We start from the raw sequence: 21097 nt of genomic DNA on the forward strand, positions 1-21097 counted from the left end.
GGTAAGGGGGCGCCAGAGAGCTGCACCCACCGGCCGGCTTTCATCACATCACTTAAGAGAAAAAACGAAGTTATGAAGTAGCACATGCTACCTGTGAAGAGTCCGGTGGGTGGTCACAGTCTTCATGATTCATGCAGTCCCATGTCCACCATGGCTGGATTGACCTTCCAAAGGCTGGGGTGCGTCATTATATGTATCTATAGTAAGGAATTAATATACTTTTCAAGGAATTAAAGAGTTTACTCTGTGATTGGAATCAGATTAACACTTCGATGGGTGGATAATATCAGAATAAATGCAAATCTAATTTCCAATTTCAATATCTCCATAAAAAATGGTGAGCATCTGTCAGAGAGGGAATTTAAGGGAGAATTGATGTACAATAAAAAATTATATTGTGTTACCGTATTAGCCAGTAGGGGGGATTGAGGTTGGGGAAGTGATGAAGCAAGAACATGAGTGACCCCTCAGAGAAGGAAATTGGTTATGAATGGAATGACTTTAGAGGAAATGAACTGGATGGGTTATAAAGATAAGAAGGATGCCAAAAAGGGAAGGTCAGAGGGTTTCTCAAGAAGTATACTAAAGAAGAAGTCTGGGTGTGAAGATTTCTACTGATCGTTGTTAATACATCATTTACAATATCTTATGTTTCTTTTTTTTTTAAATATGATTTTACAGAACATTTACTCATATTTATGTTGTACTCATACAATATTTAGAATTCTATGCAGATTTTAATATTTATGAACTAAGTGAAATGGAATTTTCCATTGTGAAAGGTTCATCCTTCTGTATTAATAGCACGGTGGCTCAGTAGTTAGCACAATAGCCTTGCAGCGCTTGGGTCCTGGGTTTAAATACCACCAAGGACAACATCTGCCAGGAGTTTGTAGGCTCTCCCCGTGTTTGTGTGGGTTTCCTCCGGGTTCTCTAGGGAATCTAGATTACAAGCCCCAATGGGTGATTGTGACGATGATGTCTGGTCTGTAAGATCCTGTGGAATTAATGGAGCTATATGAGTGAGTAACATAAATAAATAGCAGTAACACAGTAGGCATCAGGAGGAGATGTGCACTTATGAGTAGGCAATTTGTCTTCGTGTTTCCAGTCGGATTGTCCTACCACAATAAAAAGAAAAATTATTTTACACCAAGTGGTGAGTGCCTCTTAAAGTTTTCTGGATGTCTACCTCTTATGAGTAGGGTTGTGGCACTTTTGGCTGGCAATAAGGTGTTGTGACTTCCAATGGGACCTGTGTACTAGGTGGCATTCTTGTTTGCATGATGGGGTCATTCTGTCTGGTCATGGTGGCCATGTCTGGCACTTAGAGAATATTTTGTCTGGTAGTGGTAATCCTTGACTGAAAGAACATGACATAAAAAGCAGCATATGGCTGGGATTTGGATGGATTTTGGGTGGCAATGGTGAGGTTGAGACATTGGGAGGATTCTCGCTAACAATGGGGGATATTGTGGTTACAAGGTTGGGTGGCACTTCGACAGACACAAGGTACTGTTAGGACTGGTATAGTATGACTGCTGATGGTGCTCTGGCCTCTTAAATTCATAATCCTAAGACTGAAGGAGCCCCAGTGTTTTACACTTGTTTGGAACTTCACGATGGGGAGCAAGAACATTACAGGGCAGGGACACAAATTGGGAATGAGATCAACTCTGCAGCCCCTAAAATACTATTTGAGGGCTTATAAATGTTGCATAATTGGGCCAGATGAAGTGCAGAACAGTGCGAAACGTTCAAAGCCTTAGTGCTTTCTGCACCTTTATAGTTTGTCTTGCATTTCATGCAAATAATAAAACGTTTTGCCTTACCAGTGAGTGCTATCCCATTTCTTCTATATTGGGCTCTACATCTTTCCTTCACTGCCTATGTCACTTCTGAAATTTGTTCCTGCATTGAGGATAGCAAGCCGATGCGTCATTGCTTGAAGTTAAGTCACGTAGTCGCTGCACCGACCCAGCTTCTTCATATTGATTTGACATTTACATAATTATGTAGCCTATTTGTTTAGTGATGTTTGGTAATATCACTGAGGCACATCATATCTCATGTTTCCATCACATGCCCCTTGTTTCAGCCATACAGTAATATGAGAGAATGAGATGTCCATGCCAGCACTTGTTGCTGTTCCTTTTGAGGCTTTCATCATTTTTATACCAAAGATAGTGCAATGAATAATGGAGGAAATATCTAAAAAAAAATCTAAATATTAAGATATCTAAAAACTAAACTAAAAACATACAACGTCAATAGCTGTCAGCCAGCCACTCATTCGGCAGGAAACTGTTCTTCTTGACCCTCCAATAAACATGGACACATTGGCTGAGCGTACATTTATTCTCAGTAGGAAGAAGGGAGTGGGACACCTCCAGGCACCTCGGCTGGTGACATATCTCCGAGTAGAAGAGAAGGATTTGGCATTCAGATGTATTATGCCCTTGACATCATCTGTTGAAGAAGAATCTACACATTAGATGGTCAGCCATTCCTGATGAAACTTATGTCTGATGTTGGGTATGAATGTTAGTTGTGTCCATTTTCTATGGAAAAAGTAAGAGTGTGAAGTGAGTGAAATAAATGGTGGGAAACCAGAGAGGCAGGAAACTGAAGGAAGGTCAGTGAAGTTCAGACATAGTCCTTCTGACTTCTCAGATAACGTAGACCAGAGTAAGGTCATCCCAGTTACCACTCGCCTGTCCACTTTTCCATTCACCTTCATTGGTGCTCATACTCCCTTTTGGGCAGGTAATACTGAGGTGTAGGAATAATCAGCATGTTTTTTAATGTAAAGGATCTAAGCATTCCTCACCTCGTTTCCCCTTTAGGCGTATAGAACTGGCCCTATATCACCTCGACTTTTGGCTCTATAATGATGACATATCACATAGCTCGAGGGGATGGTGGATACCGGCCAACACCAGAGAATTAAAGGGCAACTGAGGTGAGGAATCATCACTTCCCCTACATAAACAAATAAGGAGAACCTCAACCCCCTCACTAAGAAAAGAGATAGGGAAGGCGTTGTACAGTGATTCAGACAGGAAAAAGTTAACAGGCAGCTGTAGGGAGTGACTAAAACTCTGGGCAAAGTAGCTGATGAGTAGAGATCCTGATATGTATGAAGAGATTGCTTTATCATGTTCACACTTATCACTGACGATAAATTATAATGGAAAACAGGTTTGTCATCTAAAAAAAAAAAACAACTATTTAGAACCAGACATTTATTTTTACAGAAAACTTAATGCAAAATGTTCAATTTCGCCTATGCAAAATGTTTAGAAAAACAAGCAACTGCAATTGTAATACTGTTAAAAATCTAAAAATTTTATTGTTTAAAGGGAACCTGTCAGGTAAAATAACGCTATTAACCTTTAATATTCATCTGCCGTCCAGCAGCGGGTCCGTGCATTCACAGTGCTTACAAGCTCTTTTCAGTAGAGCCTTGCATGCACTGATCAAAAGCTAGCTGGATCGTTGGAGTGCACAATTCAGCCAGCTTTACTGTCCCTGTGGGATCCAATGTTTGAGGAAATAGTTTGGGCCACCATATCACTGGTGAGATCTGTCAATCTTCAGGAGCGCACAAGTAGCTGGGAAATTGAGGAGCAATAGGCTCCTATAGATTAAACCTGGAAACAGTCCATTAATCAATGCAAGTGGATTTAAATGGAAAGTTTTCCATCTATGGTCATTCTCCATACACTTCAATGTGAGAAGAAAATATATCTATTTTTTGCTTTAAAAAAAATGGAATGAACAGAACAGCGCTGAACTGACTGAAACTAAACATTTCAACCATCCATTGAAATAAATGGGTCCTTGAACTGTTCAGTCACATTCAGTTTTTTTCCGCTTTTTAAATGGAATAGAAAAACTTAAGACAAGAAGCAAAAAGAATGGTAAAAGGTCACCAAGGCCAGGCTCACCTTATGTGTCTCTGCTCATTCCTGACTCTGTTGGAGGTTTCTGTCTGAAACCCTGAAAAACAGGATTTAAACATGCCCCCAACAGAGGCATTGACTTTCATTTGATCTTCTTTCCGGTAGTATCTGTCTTTTTAGCTGGACACATAAAAAAATATTAAAATTGAGAGTCCTCCGTGGTTGATATCTTTTAATGGCTAATTGAAAAGATGATAACAAATAGCAAGCTTTCGAGACTACTCAAGACAATAGTAACTTAGTCCAATGCAAATTTATTTCTTCATAGTGTTTTTTTTCAATAATCAGTATGCCTCCTCCACAAAGTGTTTTTTTTTTGTTATTTAAAGAAGAAGCTATTGATTATGAGAAAAACATGGGAAACAGTGATAGAAGATGAAATTATATGGCATTGTTCAAAAATTCAGTACTAAATAGTGCTAAATAGTAAGAATTCTTTCAAAAATAGAAGTTTTAATAGTTTGTTTTTATCAATTAAAACCATGCAAAGTGAATGAACAAAAGAGAAATCTAAATCAAATCAATATTTGGTGTGGCCTCTCTTTGCCTCAAAAACAGCATCAGTTCTCCTAAGAACACTTGTAGACAGGTTTTAAAAGAACTTGGCAGGAAGGTTTTTCCAAACATCTTAGAGAACTAACCACAGATCTTCTGTAGATGTCATTTATGCAAATAAGTATGTCTCTACATGTAATCCCAGACAGACTTGATGGTGTTGAGATCAGGGGGACATATAATCAATCCTTCTTTTTACCAAAACAGTTTTAAGGCAGCAGCATAGATCTCCTTTGTCTTTACTTACCAAGCACTCCCAGTTTCCCCTATATAGCTGTATCTTCAAGGAGAAGGTGTGCTGGAAGCACGAGCTCTGCCCACTGAAAGGGGAAAGAAGAACACAGGAAGATTGAGCTGGCACCATTGCTTTATTGAATGACGAGGAGGAAGCAGCATGCATCGCAAAGTGAAGATATGGCATGTACGGCAGTGGACATGGAGAAGTGGAAAGAACAGAGAGCAAAGGAAAAGGCACTGGAGAGGGAGAAGAAGGATAGGAGGCGCCAGCAGGGCACTGGCAGGGCCACAAAAGATGGTGGTTCCCTTGTGGGTAGTGCACAGCTGAGGGAACACTACCAAGCAACTTCTTCCATGCCACAGTTCAGGAGGGGAAGCTACCCCACCTGTGCAATGGGATACGACGAGCCCAGCCAACACCAAGCTTCTACAAACGTCTGTCTATCTCAACAAGCTATGGCGTTTATATGCATGAGCCAGCCTACCTCAGAGCCAGAAAACAAATTATTCTGACCAGCCTTGGAGAAGACGAAAATTTCCAGGAAGGTATGCTCCCATTTGACCAAGCGATCAAGAAGATAAAGATAAGAAGATGTGATGGTGAAGCCAGTGTTACTTGTTTTATTTTTATCACCACCTGGAACACCTTATTGGGCCGGTAAAGCCAGGTTCATTCTGGGACAGATTCCGTGGAAACCCTTTTGAACAATGAGGTCAGAGACCAGTCGGTCCTCAAAAAAAAGGTCTGTGTCTACCTCTTGTTCTGGACTGTGCCTACCTCTTGATCCGGGGTCCTTAACCGAGAAGGACCGGGTGGCCATGCTTCTTGAAGAAAGAGATGTGTCCAGACCATTACAAGTCCAAGAATTGATTGTATTCTATGTTGAAAAAAAAGACAGCAAGGAGAATTATAAATAATAAATATATAAAACCTATCTTTTATAATGCAATATATTACAAAAGCTGGTTAGTGGAGCAATCATTGGATTGTGACCCAACAAAATAAGTGTGCAAAGGTATATATATATACAATAAAGTGCTCATGAGTACCCGTGCAAGATTAAAAAAGGCTCAATCTCACCTATCTGTCCTGATGAGATATAGTCGGCCAAGCGAATCCGGGGGAAGCTTAGGTATGTGGTGACAGGTACTAAAGTACCCTGCCGTGCCCCATGTAGTTTATCCCTGCGGGATTTTATCTGGGTTTTCTGTCACTAAAGGACCTTATTTGGTTCTTACCCCACCACAAAACATACTCCCCTAAAGAATCCTCGGTACCGAGGAGGAAACGCATAAGGAGGGATCTTTTTGGGGCCATCTTAGTTTTCAGTACCACACATGAGTACTGCCCTTGTAAAGGCGAGAGCAATTACATGGGGCTCTATATTGCAATGGTGCTTTTATGTTTTTCAGGTATTGGATTGTTGAGGACGGCAATCATTAAAAGAGGGTGTGTTTAAAGGAGTTTCTATTCTGATCAATTGTTCTATTCAAGAACTCTGGTCTCCCTGACTGCATCTTTTCAAGGTCCCCATACCATCAAAGCACTTGTGGCCTGAATAGTGGTCGTCAGCAAACCCCCAGATCATACACACACCGGGGTAACTAAGTGCTTTGTGATTGAAAAGCAAACCTCGCTATGAATGGTCCCTTACAATATCACATGGACTAGCTCAGACAATCACAGGAACTATAAAAGATGAGAACAAGGCAAGCAAAGGCCATTTTAGGATTTTACATCCTAGGGACGGGAGGTTAGAGTGCACAGATGACCATTACAGATAGGGTATAAGAGCCTAATATGATTGTGGTGTATCACTGCAGTGCTGAAAATGAGAGTGGTAGTCTCATTCTGTGAATACTAATCCAAAGATTCATGTGATATATAGGGAGGTGCTGTACCTACATAGTCACCATGACTGTGAATTGATTGATGTATGATACAATAAAGTGCAACACCTCAACATCAGTATTTTTTTTTTTCACACACTTGCAAACAAGGAGGGCAATTTATTTCTCCTTTGTCCTAATTTTGCTATTGGAGAAAAATACTGAAATCAAGACTTGTGTGACACACAGAGAAAGTGTGCTTCCTGGATTGGGACATGGCAAGCCATATTTTTTTTTGCTTTTAATGAGCTGGCCTTAAAAGGCCTTAGATGGACTAGCACAGAAGGAGCTGGCCATAGGGTAAGGATGCGAAGCCTGGCAGTAAAGCTGTTCAGGTGAGTAAGACTGAGGTTATACCTAAAGCAATCTGTGATTTTTGACTCAAAATATGCTAAGGAAACACAACAGACATACTGCATAAAAGAACATAAAAATACATAAAAAATGTTACTATGTCAATCTGGTCTGGGTATTGAGCAGCTTAATGACTCATACATAATAAAATCAAGCTCATAGGGTATGAAAACATGCAATAGTACTTCTTTGACGTGCGTGAACACAGAAACCACATGCCATTTTACAGAAAATTAGTGAAGTAAACAATTGTATAATTTTTAAAGGGAAAATGAAGAAAATTTTTTGGCCTTTTTCCTTTTGATGGATTTAAAAGAATAATGTAAAAAAATATTCTAAAGTATGCTCAAACCTTTGGATACTTATGCTATTAACTTGCATTTTAAAACAATGTATTATTTTCTATGGTATTTTCCCTGTTTTCCCTTTGTTGTTGTTTTTCTTTTGCTTTTAATATCGCGTGCCGTGCCAATTCTTTGGAATGCACTACCCAGGAGAGTTCGATTAATTCCCAATACCCACAGTTTTAAGCGGACCCTAAAAACCCATTTCTTTAGACTGGCGTATCGCCTCCACACACTATCTGTCCATCCCAGTTGTCCGTCCCAGTTTTCCCCCATATTAAAATCTTCTTAAATTTCAGGTTCATACCAATCATGCACATAATAGCCTCGGTCAGGACTGCACACATACTGGCAGGCGACCAGTCCATGTATTATTTATCCTATATAGTATATCAAGGCTGCATTATAGAATATATGTACATTCTACCTTTTGTGTCTCCCCCATTTCCTCATAGACTGTAAGCTCGCGAGCAGGGCCCTCACTCCTTTCGATATGAGATATGCTTATTCTGTATTGTCTGTATAAGTCCCCCCTAAAATTTGTAAAGTGCTGCGGAATATTATTATTAATAACATGTCCATTAGTACTGTACAGTATACATCTGGCCCATTGAACCCTATCAGTACCGCAGGGGCGTATCTTGGGGGATGAGGGCACGCAGGACATTTGCCTGGGCGCAGCCGGCAGGGGGCACCGCCAGGCCGCCTGATACAGTGGTCAGAGGCGTTTCTCAGGTAGCTACATTTTGCTACCCCTCGGAGTGGGATTCATCAGCTCTCTGAGCTGGTTGTCAAGAGAAGGTGTAACACGCTTGCTCCCACCATTCAATTGTGTTTGCGTCTTTAAGGCGCGAGCACAATTGAAAATGTGACCACTGATACACTTGCGGGTCAGGATGACGTCAGCTTTGTGATCAAGTCACCTGATCACACTGCTGACATCACTCTCCTTGCCTCATAGACACAGCGAGTGTCAGTATGGTAAGCACTCCAATGGAGCTGAACATGTGTGAGGAAAGAGTATGAGGAGCATGGGTGGGAGGGGGAAATGGGTGAGGAACCAGTATTGGGATGGGGGGTAGGGAGGGAATGTGTGAGGAGACCATATGCCTGTTAAGGGACAGTATGGGGAGGGAGAAAATATGTGAGGAGGCAATATGGGGTGAGAAAAGTGTGTGAGGGCACAAAATAGAGACTAGGTAGTGTCGGGCAGTATAGAAGAAGGCAGCATATGGGGCAGTACAGAGAAGGAGCAACATGGTCAGACAGTGTGAGGGCACAGCAAACGGGACAGTATGCCGAGGAGGTTGAGTGTGAGGAGGGGGTACAATATAGAGACTGGCCACTATAAAGGGGACAAAGTGTGAGGGGACAGTGTGAAGAGGGGGCCCAGTATGGAAAGGAGAGAACAGTGTGGAGGGAATGTACAATAAAAGTGATAGTATGGCGGTCATATTTTGTGCAGGAAGCACAGTGAGGGCAATTATTTATTCAGGTGCACTGCATAGGGCAAATATTTTTTTATTCAGGAGCATTATAATCATGCTGTTATTTTTAGTGGCAAAAGACTGGAGGAGATGGAAGTCTGCAGAGATGAGTTGTGGATGTGAAAAGTCATCATAGTCAAAGTCATCTGGACAAGAGGAAGAAGAAAAAAAGGAGAGAGATTCCAATCAGAGAAGATGTCGCTTATAAGATACCTGGATGTAAATGTTTATTTGTGATACTGACTACTTTTCATCAGTGCTGTGGTTCCTGTATGGTCCGCAGTCAGAAAATGGATATAATAACAACTCCCAGTATCTACTTACCATTGTTATAGACATACTGGGAGTTGTAGATTCATTCGATACAATTGTTTATGGAGCTGACCTGACATTGCAATTGATCGCTGTACTCAGCTTGTTGCTGTATTCCTGTAAAAATGGTGGTTTTGGTGATGTATTCATGTACTGATGGCAGATGTGGTAATGTATTTCTGTACTGATGGTGGTTATAGTGATTTATGCCTGCACTGATCATGCTTCTGGTGATATATTCCTGTACTGTTGATGGTTCTGGTGATGTATTGCTGTACTGATGGTGGTTCTGGTGCTATATTCCTGTACTGCTATTGGTTTTGATGCTGTACACATGTAAGATTCCATAACTTGTAAGATTACTTGATAAATGGCTATGTTAATAAAGTATTTCTCACGCTAGGTGAGGGGAGGGCCAAGTGTACAACGATAGGAAAAGGGGGAAATCCAAACAACTAGGGAAAGGGAGAGAGGAGACCCCTAGGCAGATCTTACAACACCCTGACTCCCCTACCATCCCTAAATAGGTTCCGCAACTATCGCCGAGCAGGATATCTAATCCCTAACTGTCCCTAGAGCTAGGCCCTAGGTAGGGAGGAGAAGGGGTGAGCACTAGTCAGCCCCCACTGCAACTAAAAACAAACAAGAAAAACAGACAATGGAATACATTTAGCTTGAGAAGACTCCAGAGAGAAGATGACAATAATCCACCAATAAACTCCCAGAAAAAACTAGCCGATTGCTAGAACTCCAGGCCTGAGCAGCGGAAAATAGTTCTATCACCGGTGACTCTCTGGAGACAATGAGGGGTTTTATATATCAAGCAAGGGTGTGTCAATTAGCAGCAGAAGACGGAGATCACTGCTGGGTCCTAGCGAGAGAAGGATACCAGTACACTACAGAGATGAAAGGATCAAGAAGGTGTCTGCAAAGCCAAGTGCAGCGACCTTCTACAGCCGGATCCAGAACGACTGTCAATCCTGATACACCCGTGACAGTATTGTGCCGTCTGACAAGTTAAGGGTTACTACATTTGTATTTATGTTAGGAGTATTAAAGGGGCTGTCCAGTGTTAGTCATGCTATGTAACTGCAGACTTTTGAATCCTCATAGCGTGCTAACTGCATCAGAGAATCCTGACAATGTAACCACAAATATGTGATTTGGGCACATGCATCTAGATATGCGCTGCCACGTTTAATTCACTTGTATTGAGCCAGGAAGCGCACATCTAGTCAGAATGTGTTCAGAAGTATGCAAATCGTATACTTGTGGTCACATGACTGCCCACAGCACAGGAGACTCCTGACAGCGTGCAGTGTGCTCTCTGTGTGGATTCAGAAGTCTGCAGTCACAGAGTAACTTCAGACTTTTATCACAAATCTGGACAACCCCTATTATTATAACATTAAGCACTATAGCAGGCTAAATCCTAAAAGTGTCCAATATGCCTATTATCAGGATTCGGATCTGCTTGCCGATTACAGCGGTCATCACATGACCACTCATATGCGATTTTCATACTTCCGGTCATGTGAGAACTACCTTTTCATCCTGTTTCTCTCAATGATGCAGGGGCTGTAGTATTTCACTGAACATTGAGAGAATTATGAAGAGCAGCTTGTCGGCAGGTGACAGTAACTGTGCTCATATATGAGCAGACACATGACGACTACTCGCAGTGTTTGAGCTGTGTATATAAGGGGGCGCCAAACTGAATTCTTGCCCCAGGTGCGGGAAGACATAGATCCGCCTCTTAATACTGTACAGTTTACATCTGGCCCATGGAATCCTATTAGTACTGTACAGTATACATCCATATTTTTTTTTCTACGGCCATATATATACTGTACTTCCAACCGTATAGCAAAATGTGAGGTAAAGAGCATCCAAACAATATCCAAAGCTTAGGCCAACTTCGTAGTCAATGTTTAGGAGCGTTTTTTTGTGGCTAAAATGCTGCAGGTAGATATTAATAAAAAGTCTATAGTAAAATATAAAAATTACTTCATGCACACGGTTTTGTTTAGGGACATTTTGGTGACATTTTTGTGGTCAGTTGCATCTCCAGAAGAACTTAGTAAGGTAGAAATAAAATGTTTTGCAGGAAATTTCCTACAAACGCTTCTCAGTAGAATCTCATTAAATCTGTACAAAGTTACACAAAATTAAAAAGTAAGTAAAAAACATAACAGAAAACTCTTAAAACTGCAGAAAATTAGTAAAATAAAACTTGAAAAAATCCTGCATAAATATATAAATCCTATGGAGGTGCGTGCTGCATTGCATAGCCTCCAGTGAAGTAGTTCCATTAGTGGTAATAAGTAAATGGTTTCTGCAATTTAGGTCATTCCCAGTTATGTGCTGCTGTAAGTTTCCTAATGCTTCCAGTGGAACAGTCTGTTAGGTCAAGCAGCAACAGTGCAACAGCAGAGCAACGATCGTCACCGGCTGACCTGATTTTACCTTTGCTGTTCACATTAAATTAAAAAAAAACAAGAAAACTTCCTTCTCCCGTGTAATGAGGGCATTGTCATATGTCACGTGTATTAAGCACAGGCAGATGTCTGGAACTACACAATGGTAATTTAACTTTATACACCCTGTTCTATTTTGGTTCCCAAGCTGCGATCTAAAAACCCGAGACAAATATATAGGCAGATCCATTCATCGGTAACTCCGAGACGTCAAGAAATATATATACATTATCTATCTATCAATTACTAATAATAAACTTTATTTATATAGCGCCAACATATTCCGCAGCGCTTTACAATTCAGACATTCATATACAACAGTCATAAGTAACAGTTAAAGATAATGCAATAATTAAAGCGAAAATAATGACGACCCTGCTCGTAAGAGCTTAGAATCTACAATGAGGTGGGGTTGACACAAAGTACAGGGGCTTATTTACAATGATGGTCCAGCCACCTTGAGGGAATGGGGGATAGATAAAGGCTGCATGAACTAGTCATCAGCCAATATTTGTAGAGATTTTGGGTGTGGTGGAGTTTGATTGAGAATTATGTTCAAAGAACTAGTGAAGGGGCTATATATAAAGGGACTTCGATTAGGGAACATGATAGACAGCCCTAAACAGATATGTTTTTAGGGAGCGCCTAAAACTGTGTAAGTTGTGGTTCATCCTAATTTCTTGGGGTAGAGCATTCCAAAGAATAGATGCAGCTCGGGAGAAGTCTTGTAGCCGGGAGTGGGAGGTGCTCATGTTAGTCGAAAATCGCTTGAGGAGCGCAGAGAACGGGTAGGCCAATAAACAGAAATGACGGAGGAATTGTAGAGGGGTGCCACACTTTGGATAGCTTTGTGGGTGAGAATAAGCAATTTAAATTGGATTTTATAATGTAAAGGCAGCCAGTGCAATGACTGGCACAGAGCGGAAGCGTCTGAGTAATCATTAGGCAGATAGATGATAGGCTGCGTCATTAGGGATGGACTGGAGAGGGGAAAGTCGAGTGAGGGGGAGGCCAATGAATAGAGAGTTACAGTAGTCAAGGCGGGAGTGGATCAGGGCAACAGTGAAGGTTTTTGTTGTTTCCATGGTGAGAAAGGAGTGGATTCTAGAGATCTTCTTAAGGTGCAGACAGGGAGCCTGCTGGCTCAGTGTTAATGTGGTGCCACACACGGAGAGGGAGATGTCAGATTTAAGGAGGTAAGTAGATGGTGGGAGCAGAAGAAGTTCAGTTTTGGAAAGGTTGAGTTTCAGATAGAGAGCGGACATGATGTTGGAAACTGCGGACAGTCACTGATGTTCTGTAGTACAGTGGGTGTAAGGTCAGGGGATGAAGTGTATAGTTGTGTGTCATCAGCATAAAGATGGTGCTGAAAGTCAAATTTGCTGATGGTCTGTCCAATTGGGGCCGTGTCGACAGAGAAGAGAGGAGGGTCAAGGACTGAACCCTGAGGGACCCCAATAGTGAGATGAAGAGGTGGAGCCAGTGAACAATACAATGAAGGAGTGGTCAGAAAGATAGGAGGAGAACCAGGAGAGAGCAGTGTCCTTTATGCCGGTTGAGTGGAGCACACAGAGTAGTAGATGGTGGTCAACAGTGTCAAAAGCTGCAGAGAGGTCAAGAAACATAAGCAAAGAATAGTCACATGTAGGGGGCGGGAGCAAGACTGTGATGGATCTAGAAGAGAGTGAATGGAGAGGTAACTGGTAAGGCGGGAGTAGACCAGGTACTCCAAGTATTTAGAGATGAAGGGGAGATTGGAGACTGGTCTGTAGTTATTTGTGCACGATGGGTCAAGAGAGGGTTTTTTTAATAATAGAGTAATGATAGAGTGTTTGAAGGAGGGGAAGATACCAGAAGAAAGGGAGAGATTGAAGATTTTAGTTAGGTGAGTAGTGACGACTGGAAAGAGAGACAGGAGTAGGTGTGAGGGAATGGGGTCGGTAGTACATGTAGTAGGATGAGAAGAAGAGAGGAGCCTGGAGACTTCTTCTTCTGTGACTGGGTCAAATGAGGAGAGTGAGCCAGAGCAGATGTGGGGAGGGATGGGAGTCAGGGAACTTGGTGCCTGGGAGCTGATTTCCTGATGGATATTTCCTATTTTCTTTGTAAAGTAGGGGGCCAGATCCTCAGCACAAATGTCTGTGATAGGGGCCTACGCTTTAGGACTGAGGAGATGTCTAAGAGTTTTTTTTGGGTTTCAGGGTGGTGAAGTAGGTCTGTTTGGCAAGGTGAAGGGCAGAGTTATAAGTTTTTAACATAAATTTATAGTGGATAAAGTTTTCAGGTGTGTGAATTTTCCTCCATAGTTGTTTGGCACTCCTAGAACATCGCTGGAGAAATGGAGTTTGCAGTGTGAGACAGGGCTGTTTTACTCTGTGTTTGGAGGTTCAGAGGGTGAGGGGTGCTACTTGGTCCAGGGTGTTTCTGAGAGTGTCATTGTAGTCATAAACATCCAGATCAGGACAGTAAAAAGAGGAGATTGGGGACAGTAATGAGTGTAGGGAGTCTGTAAGTGTATGAGGTTTATCTATCTATCTCATATCGATTGATCTGTCTATCTATCTATCTCATATCTATCTATCTATCTATCTATCTATCTATCTATCTGTCTGTCTGTCTATCTACCTGCTGTATGTATTTGACATTCAGAGCCCCTAGAAAGCTATGTAAGAACACAAACGATTCACGCACAACACATAGGTGGATTCTTTTTGCCACATTTTTTTGCATTTCAGTTTGTGTTGCAAGTCACAAATTATGGTCCACTGTTTTTTTATGCCAAACTGTGATTTTTTTTAAAATAGGTATCAACACTTATGTGGCGACATAGCTTTTCTTCTTAATTATGCCAGACATACTTTCTGTAGGCCAGGAACCATACACCTTTATTTTTATGTTGACTTTGAACTTGTATTCTTCTTTGGTTGATCAACACAGACTATTGTTCGTATAAACCTGAATATTGATCACTTAAGTTGATATTTGGTAATTTATGAATGGCTGTTATTTACATCTTATATCTGCTAGTTATTCAAAACAGGGACTCTGAACAATGGATGTTTGCTAGATATGTTAAATACCATTATAGGGTGTCTGCCAGTCAAAATGGGGGATGAGCAGTGGATAATCGAGCATTGTGAATTAATATCATGATCCCTGACCCTTGACCTGTGAATGATGGCTTGAAAGGACAAATGTGAACTATAAAAAGGTGGTCTCTGCGTCTGTTCTGAGATACTCTACATTATGTTAGTCTAAGGGACCACAGCCCTGGCAGGAAAAATACAGATCTGCTCCATTGACCATTGCTGAACTCTCAGAGATGATTTGAAGAATCCAGGTTTGGACATCAGGTCACCTGGCCACATATCTCAGTGCCCTAATCCCGGTGGGCCAGCGGAAGGGTGAGACTCTGTAATTTGCACCATCTTGAATATTTGCTTGGACTGTTCTATATGTTATTGATTGCTGGTGGTTCAATAAATTATTGCCACACTGTTTACCATCACCCTGTGTTGTCTGAGTAGTGTTCTGCCCATGGTAAAAGAGAGTGGGCATTCAGTGGTATGAGCCCTGGTCCATGCGGTCTTTATAAAGACAGCCGGGCCAGTGGACAAGAGCACCCACTGACCCCCGTGTCTTCACAACTTATCTGACAAGTGGGTGTGGCTTATTGGGAGGAGCATGGCCAACTGTACTTTAATTTACAACAGAAGTTCTTGTAAGTTATAGCTTAAATGTAGCCAAGCCCACAGCTGAAATATATTTCAGTTTGCAGTACATGGATGGTTGCTTAATAAATTTTGCACATTTTAATTGTGTGATCTTCTATTTTGAGACTGACGTTTGAACCATTAGTCTACTCTAAGTGAATTCCTTCCATAGTGTTTGGCAGTGTTTCTCACTGTATTTTATGGAATTTTGGGGGTTAAAATGCAAGGACTTGTTAAGGGTTTTACATCTTTGGGCACCAGGAGCACAGCGCTCCCTAGCCAGCCCCACTGCTTGATTGCTGGAGGGGTTGGCGTTCCTTCTTCAGTGACAGTTCAGGTCAGTAGTGACCATAATTGGCCTGAGTTTTCACAAACGTAGCTGGTGGGGGAAAAAAGCGAGTGGCACAATAGAACTCCTCCTGGGCTTCTGTGCGTGCCCATGAGCGAGCAGTTCTATACAGTTATCAAAAACCAAAACCAAAAGAATAAACAAATTAAAAAGTCAATGAGTAGCGTGATAGAAAAAGTTAGCACTTTATTAATCAAACATATTGGTGTAAAGTAATCATTAAGCAAAAGAAAGGTGGCACACATGTACATGTAGAACAATAGTTTTTTTTTTAAGGTTGAAGGAAGACTAAGTCCATCTAGTTCAACCCATAGTCTAACATGTTGATCCAGAGGAAGGCAAAAAAAAAACATGTGGCAAACACTAAGCTCCACATTGGGGAAAAAAATTCCTTCCCGACTCTATACGACAATCAGACTAGTTCCCTGGATCAACGCCCTATCAAGGAATCTAGTATTTATAAACTGTAATATTATACTTTTCAAGAAAGGCATCTATGCCCTTCTTAAATTTTAAAATACAAAGAGAGAGAGAGAGCGCAAAGCCCAATAGGGTTACACCTGTGGACATAGGGAATAATAGTAAAAAGGTGGTTCTCACTTGGTTAGGTTGTGTGAGGACACAACTACCATAACATATAAAAGGCAGCTGCAGGGGATCTCCAATAGGTGTCCCACGGGACCAGAATAAATCCAAAGGCGGTGAAGGTAGAGATATACGTCCGCGCCGCTGAATAATCCTCAAATCAGGACCATATAATAAAATCCTTGTTTATTGGTAAATTCCTACGCGTTTCTGGGTGTTCCACACCCCTTCATCAGGGTGTTGTTATATGGTCTTGATTTGAGGATTATTCAGCGGCGCGGACGTATATCTCTACCTTCACCGCCTTTGGATTTACTTCTTAAATTTTAACAGTGAATCACTCATTACAACATTATGCGGCAGAGAGTTCCATAGTCTCACTGCTCTTACAGTAAAGAATCCCCGTCTGTGATTATGATTAAACCTTCTTTCCTCCAGACGTAGAAGATGCCCCCTTGTCCCCGTCTCAGGCCTCAGAGTAAAAAGATCAGTAGAAAGGTCTTTGTACTGTCCCCTCATATACTTGTACATAGTAATAAGATCACCCCTAAGCCTTCTTTTTTCCGCAGTAAATAACCCCAAGTGTAATAACCTGTCTTGGTATTGCAGACTCCCCAGTCCTCTAATAACCTTGGTCGCTCTTCTCTGCACCCGCTCTAGTTCAGCTATGTCTTTCTTATACACCGGATACCAGAACTGTACACAGTATTCTAAGTGTGGTCGCACTAGTGACTTGTATAGAGGTCAAATTATGTTCTCCTCATGAGCATCTATGCCTCTTTCAATGCATCCCATTATTTTATTTGCCTTTGTAGCAGCAGCCTGACACTGGCCACTAAACGTGAGCTTGTCGTCCACCAATAGACCCAGGTCTTTTTCAGTTACTGTTTTGCCCAGTGTTTTACAATTAAGCATATAATTATACATTTTATTTCCTCTGCCCAAGTGCATTACCTTACATTTATCCCCATTAAAGCTCATTTGCCATTTATCAGCCCAAGCTTCTAGTTTACATAGATCCTCCTGTAATATAAAATTGTCCTCCTCTGTATTTATTACCCTGCAGAGTTTAGTGTCATCTGCAAATATTGAAATAATACTCTGTATGCCCCCTACAAGGTCATTAATAAATATGTTAAAAAGAAGTGGGCCCAATACTGACCCCTGTGGTACCCCACTGTTAACTGAGACCCAGTCTGAGTGTTTTCCATTAATAACCACCCTTTGTTTCCTATCACTGAGCCAATTCTTAACCCACATACATATATTTTCCCCTATCCCCATTGTTCTCATTTTATGTATCAACCTTTTGTGTGGAACCGTATCAAAAGCTTTTGAAAAGTCCATATACTCAACATCCACTGCATTTCCTTGGTCCAGTCCAGAACTTGCCTCCTCATAAAAACTGATCAGATTAGTTTGACAGGAACGGTGTAACATACCTGGCGGCGTCCTTGCATAGTGGTCCATCTCCCACTGTGCAAGAGCGCGCACTTGATCTCCTGTCCAGAATGTCTCTCTGGCTTCCCTCCATGCTGTCTGTTTGTGTCTGTTTCTGCTGCTTAAGGGCGGCGCCCGATCACTTCCTGCTTTTTGTACCTGCTGTGGGTCACACCTCTTGTGCGTCCTCAGCCTATTGCTGTCTGTCACCTGGTATATAGCTCAGCTGCGCCCATCTATCCCTGCCTGAGCATAGTGTTTCTTTCAGTGTGTGCTTGCACTCTGAAGGTGCCAGGTCCCGTTCTGTGTTCTCTTGTCTGCCTATCCTGGAGGCTGTATTTCCAGGCCTGTCTGAACACGCTCCTAGCCTGTTCCTCCTGCCTTCTAGGGGCCGATTACCTAGACCTGTTCCTGTATCTTGTCTGACCTGTCTGAACACGCTCCTAGCCTGTTCCTCCTGCCTTCTAGGGGCCGATTACCTAGACCTGTTCCTGTATCTTGTCTGTCCTGTCTGAACACACTCCTTGCCTGTTCGTCCTGCCTCTCTGGGGGCCGTATTCCCAGACCCGCTCCTGTATCCCGCTGCAGTGTCGGTCTCCTCCGTACACTCAGTTCCAGTCTGAACTCTCTCCTATCCTTTACCTGTTTTGCCTCTATGTCCGTTCCCTTCCTTTTTCTGCAGAGTCTGAACTCGTACCTAACTCCTGCTTGTTGTCTCTGTACTCCCGTTTGTGAGTTTGTGGTCCACTCGCTACTTCACTGCAAGTACCCTGTGGGTGTCTGGCTCTGCCTTTCCCTTCCTGTCTGTTCCGTGTGTACAGAGCCCTGTCCCCCCTACTCAGCCTAGCCTGCTCTGACTCCTTTGCTCACCGCTCTGGCGGTTCTAGCCTGCTCTGACTCCTTTGCTCACCGCTCCGGCGGTTCTAGCCTGCTCTGACTCCTTGCTCACTGCACCGGCAGTCCTGTCCTGCCCTGCTTCTGCCCGCTGCTCCGGCAGTCCTGTCCTGCCCTGCTTCTGCCCGCTGCTCCGGCAGTCCTGTCCTGTCCTGCTTCTGCCCGCTGCTCCGGCAGTCCTGTCCTGCCCTGCTTCTGCCCGCTGCTCCGGCAGTCCTGTCCTGCCCTGCTTCTGCCCGCTGCTCCGGCAGTTCTGTCCTGCCCTGCTTCTGCCCGCTGCTCCGGCAGTCCTGTCCTGCCCTGCTTCTGCCCGCTGCTCCGGCAGTCCTGTCCTGCCCTGCTTCTGCCCGCTGCTCCGGCAGTCCTGTCCTGCCCTGCTTGTGCCCGCTGCTCCGGCAGTCCTGTCCTGCCCTGCTTGTGCTCGCTGCTCCTGCAGCCCTGTCCTGCTCTGTTCTTGCCCACCGCTTCGGGCGTTCCCTCTCTGCTGTGGTTGTCTACCGCATCTGCGGTTCTGTGACCCAGTCTGTACTGGGTCTTAACCTTTCTGTGCTCCAGCCCGTCCTTTCGGCCAGTACCTCCCTGCCTGCATACTCGCCTGTATCCACCCATCTGCATACCTGCCGTGTTTGCTTATATCCACCAGTCTGTGCCAGCCTAACCTGCCTGTTCCTGAGTCCCAGTGTGTACTGGGTCCTATCCCGCCTGTGTTCCTACCTGCTAGTGCCTCCCTGTCTGCACTCTAGCTGTGCTTGCCTGTACCCCTCTACCTGTATTGTTCCTGAGTCCCAGTGTGTACTGGGTCCTATCCCGCCTGTGTTCCTACCTGCTAGTGCCTCCCTGTCTGCACTCTAGCTGCGCTTGCCTTTACCCGCCTGCCTGCATACCAGTCGTGCCTGCCTATACCCTCCAGTCTGTGCGCCAGCCTAACCAGCCTGATCCAGTAATCCCTGTGTGGGTCAACCCCCGTGTCCGGAGTTTGACCTGGAGTAGCACCTGGTCCCTCTGCCCGGTTTCTCCCTGGTGCACTGGCGTCGTATGCCGTCGTGCCATCTTGGTCGGATCGGCCAGATACTTAGTCACGCCCCTCCAGGCACTCTCCGGTTCATGGTCCAGTGGAATCACTACAATCACACGCACACGCCGCTCAGCCCGGGCGTGTGCATAACAAACGGTCCCTCGTAAACCCATGTTGATATTGGGTCATGAGTAGTGTTGAGCGATACCTTCTGATATCAGGAAATATCGGATTGGATTGGATCGGGCCGATACCCAAAAAGTATCAGATATCGCCGATTCCGATACCGGAAACCAATGCAAGTCAATGGGACTCAAATATCGGAATGAAAATAAACCCTTTCTTTCCTTGTAGGTTAATTCTACATGAAAGAAAACAACTAACAATAATGTCGAATGTATTGGGGGAGGTGGTTGCCCAAATCGATGGGAACAGTGCTCATAGTGAAACATGAAAAGCCGGCAATTCAGCAGCGGCATACACCGGTACCCGACAATTTAGAACAGAGAGAATAGAGCTTCACACATAGATTAGATAGATAGAAACATGTTAATCACATATATAAGAAGTACAGTGACAGTGTTGCTTACTTTACTTGTCATTTAGTGTAAAGGATTTATTTAAAAAAATATTAGCGTTTTCATGCACCGTCTCTTTAAAAAAGCTGGCCGGCAATTCAGCAGCGGTACCCAACAATTTATAACAGAAAGATAGAGCATCACACATAGATTAGATACATAGAAACATGTCAGTCACATATATAAGAAGTACAGTGACAGTGTTGCTTATTGTACTTGTCATTTAGTGTAAAGGATTTATTTAAAAAAATATTAGTGTTTTCATGCACCGTCTCTTTAAAAAAGCCGGCCGGCAATTCAGCAGCGGTACCCAACAATTTATAACAGAAATAATAGAGCATCACACATAGATTAGATAGATAGAAACATGTCAGTCACATATATAATAAGTACAGTGATAGTGTTGGTTACTGTACTTGTCATTTAGTGTTAAAATAAAGGATTTATTTAAAAAAAAATTGCTGTGGGGTTCCCCGTAATTTTAGTCTCTAGCGGAGGTTAAGCAGACAGCTGGGGCAGGTGTTTTAAGCCTGGGAAGAGGGTAATACCCACGGAGCTCCCCAGGCTACTAATATCAGCCCCCAGCTGAATACCTAGCCTTTACTAGCTATTAAAATTGGGGACGCCCCCAAAAAAATGATGTGGGGTCCCCCCTATTTTAATAGCTAGCAAAGGCTAGGCAGACAGCTGGGGGCTGATATTAATAGCCCAGGAAGGGTGCCATGAATATTGACCCCCTCCCAGGCTAGAAACACCAGCCGTCAGCCGCCCCAGAAATGGCGCATCTATAGGATGTGCCAATTCTGGCACTTAGCCTCGCTCTTCCCACAGCCCTGTAGCGGTGGCAGTGGGGTAATAGGGCTGGGGTTGATGTCAGCTTATAATGCCAACTGACATCAAGC

At 43.1% G+C, this 21097-nt stretch overlaps 1 long non-coding RNA gene across 2 annotated transcripts in view; it reads right to left on the bottom strand.

Annotated features, from left to right (window-relative positions):
* Nucleotides 1–417: 417 nt before the first annotated feature.
* LOC141253051 (uncharacterized) overlaps nt 418–21097 on the bottom strand; it is a 53085-nt gene continuing 32405 nt past the window's right edge. Inside the window, exons 2-4 of one of the 2 annotated variants that reach the window (XR_012314206.1) lie at nt 5536–5635; nt 4768–4840; nt 418–2469 (exon numbers count right to left, since the gene is read on the bottom strand). This is a non-coding gene — a long non-coding RNA (uncharacterized lncRNA). Of the gene's footprint in view, nt 2470–3961; nt 4086–4767; nt 4841–5535; nt 5636–21097 lie in introns of those variants that run through there. The other variant, XR_012314205.1, reaches the window with a different exon arrangement.

Source organism: Phyllobates terribilis, unplaced genomic scaffold (assembly GCF_046119375.1).
Source record: "Phyllobates terribilis strain yellow unplaced genomic scaffold, ASM4611937v1 Scaffold_2__4_contigs__length_985480577, whole genome shotgun sequence".
NCBI lineage: Eukaryota > Metazoa > Chordata > Amphibia > Anura > Dendrobatidae > Phyllobates > Phyllobates terribilis.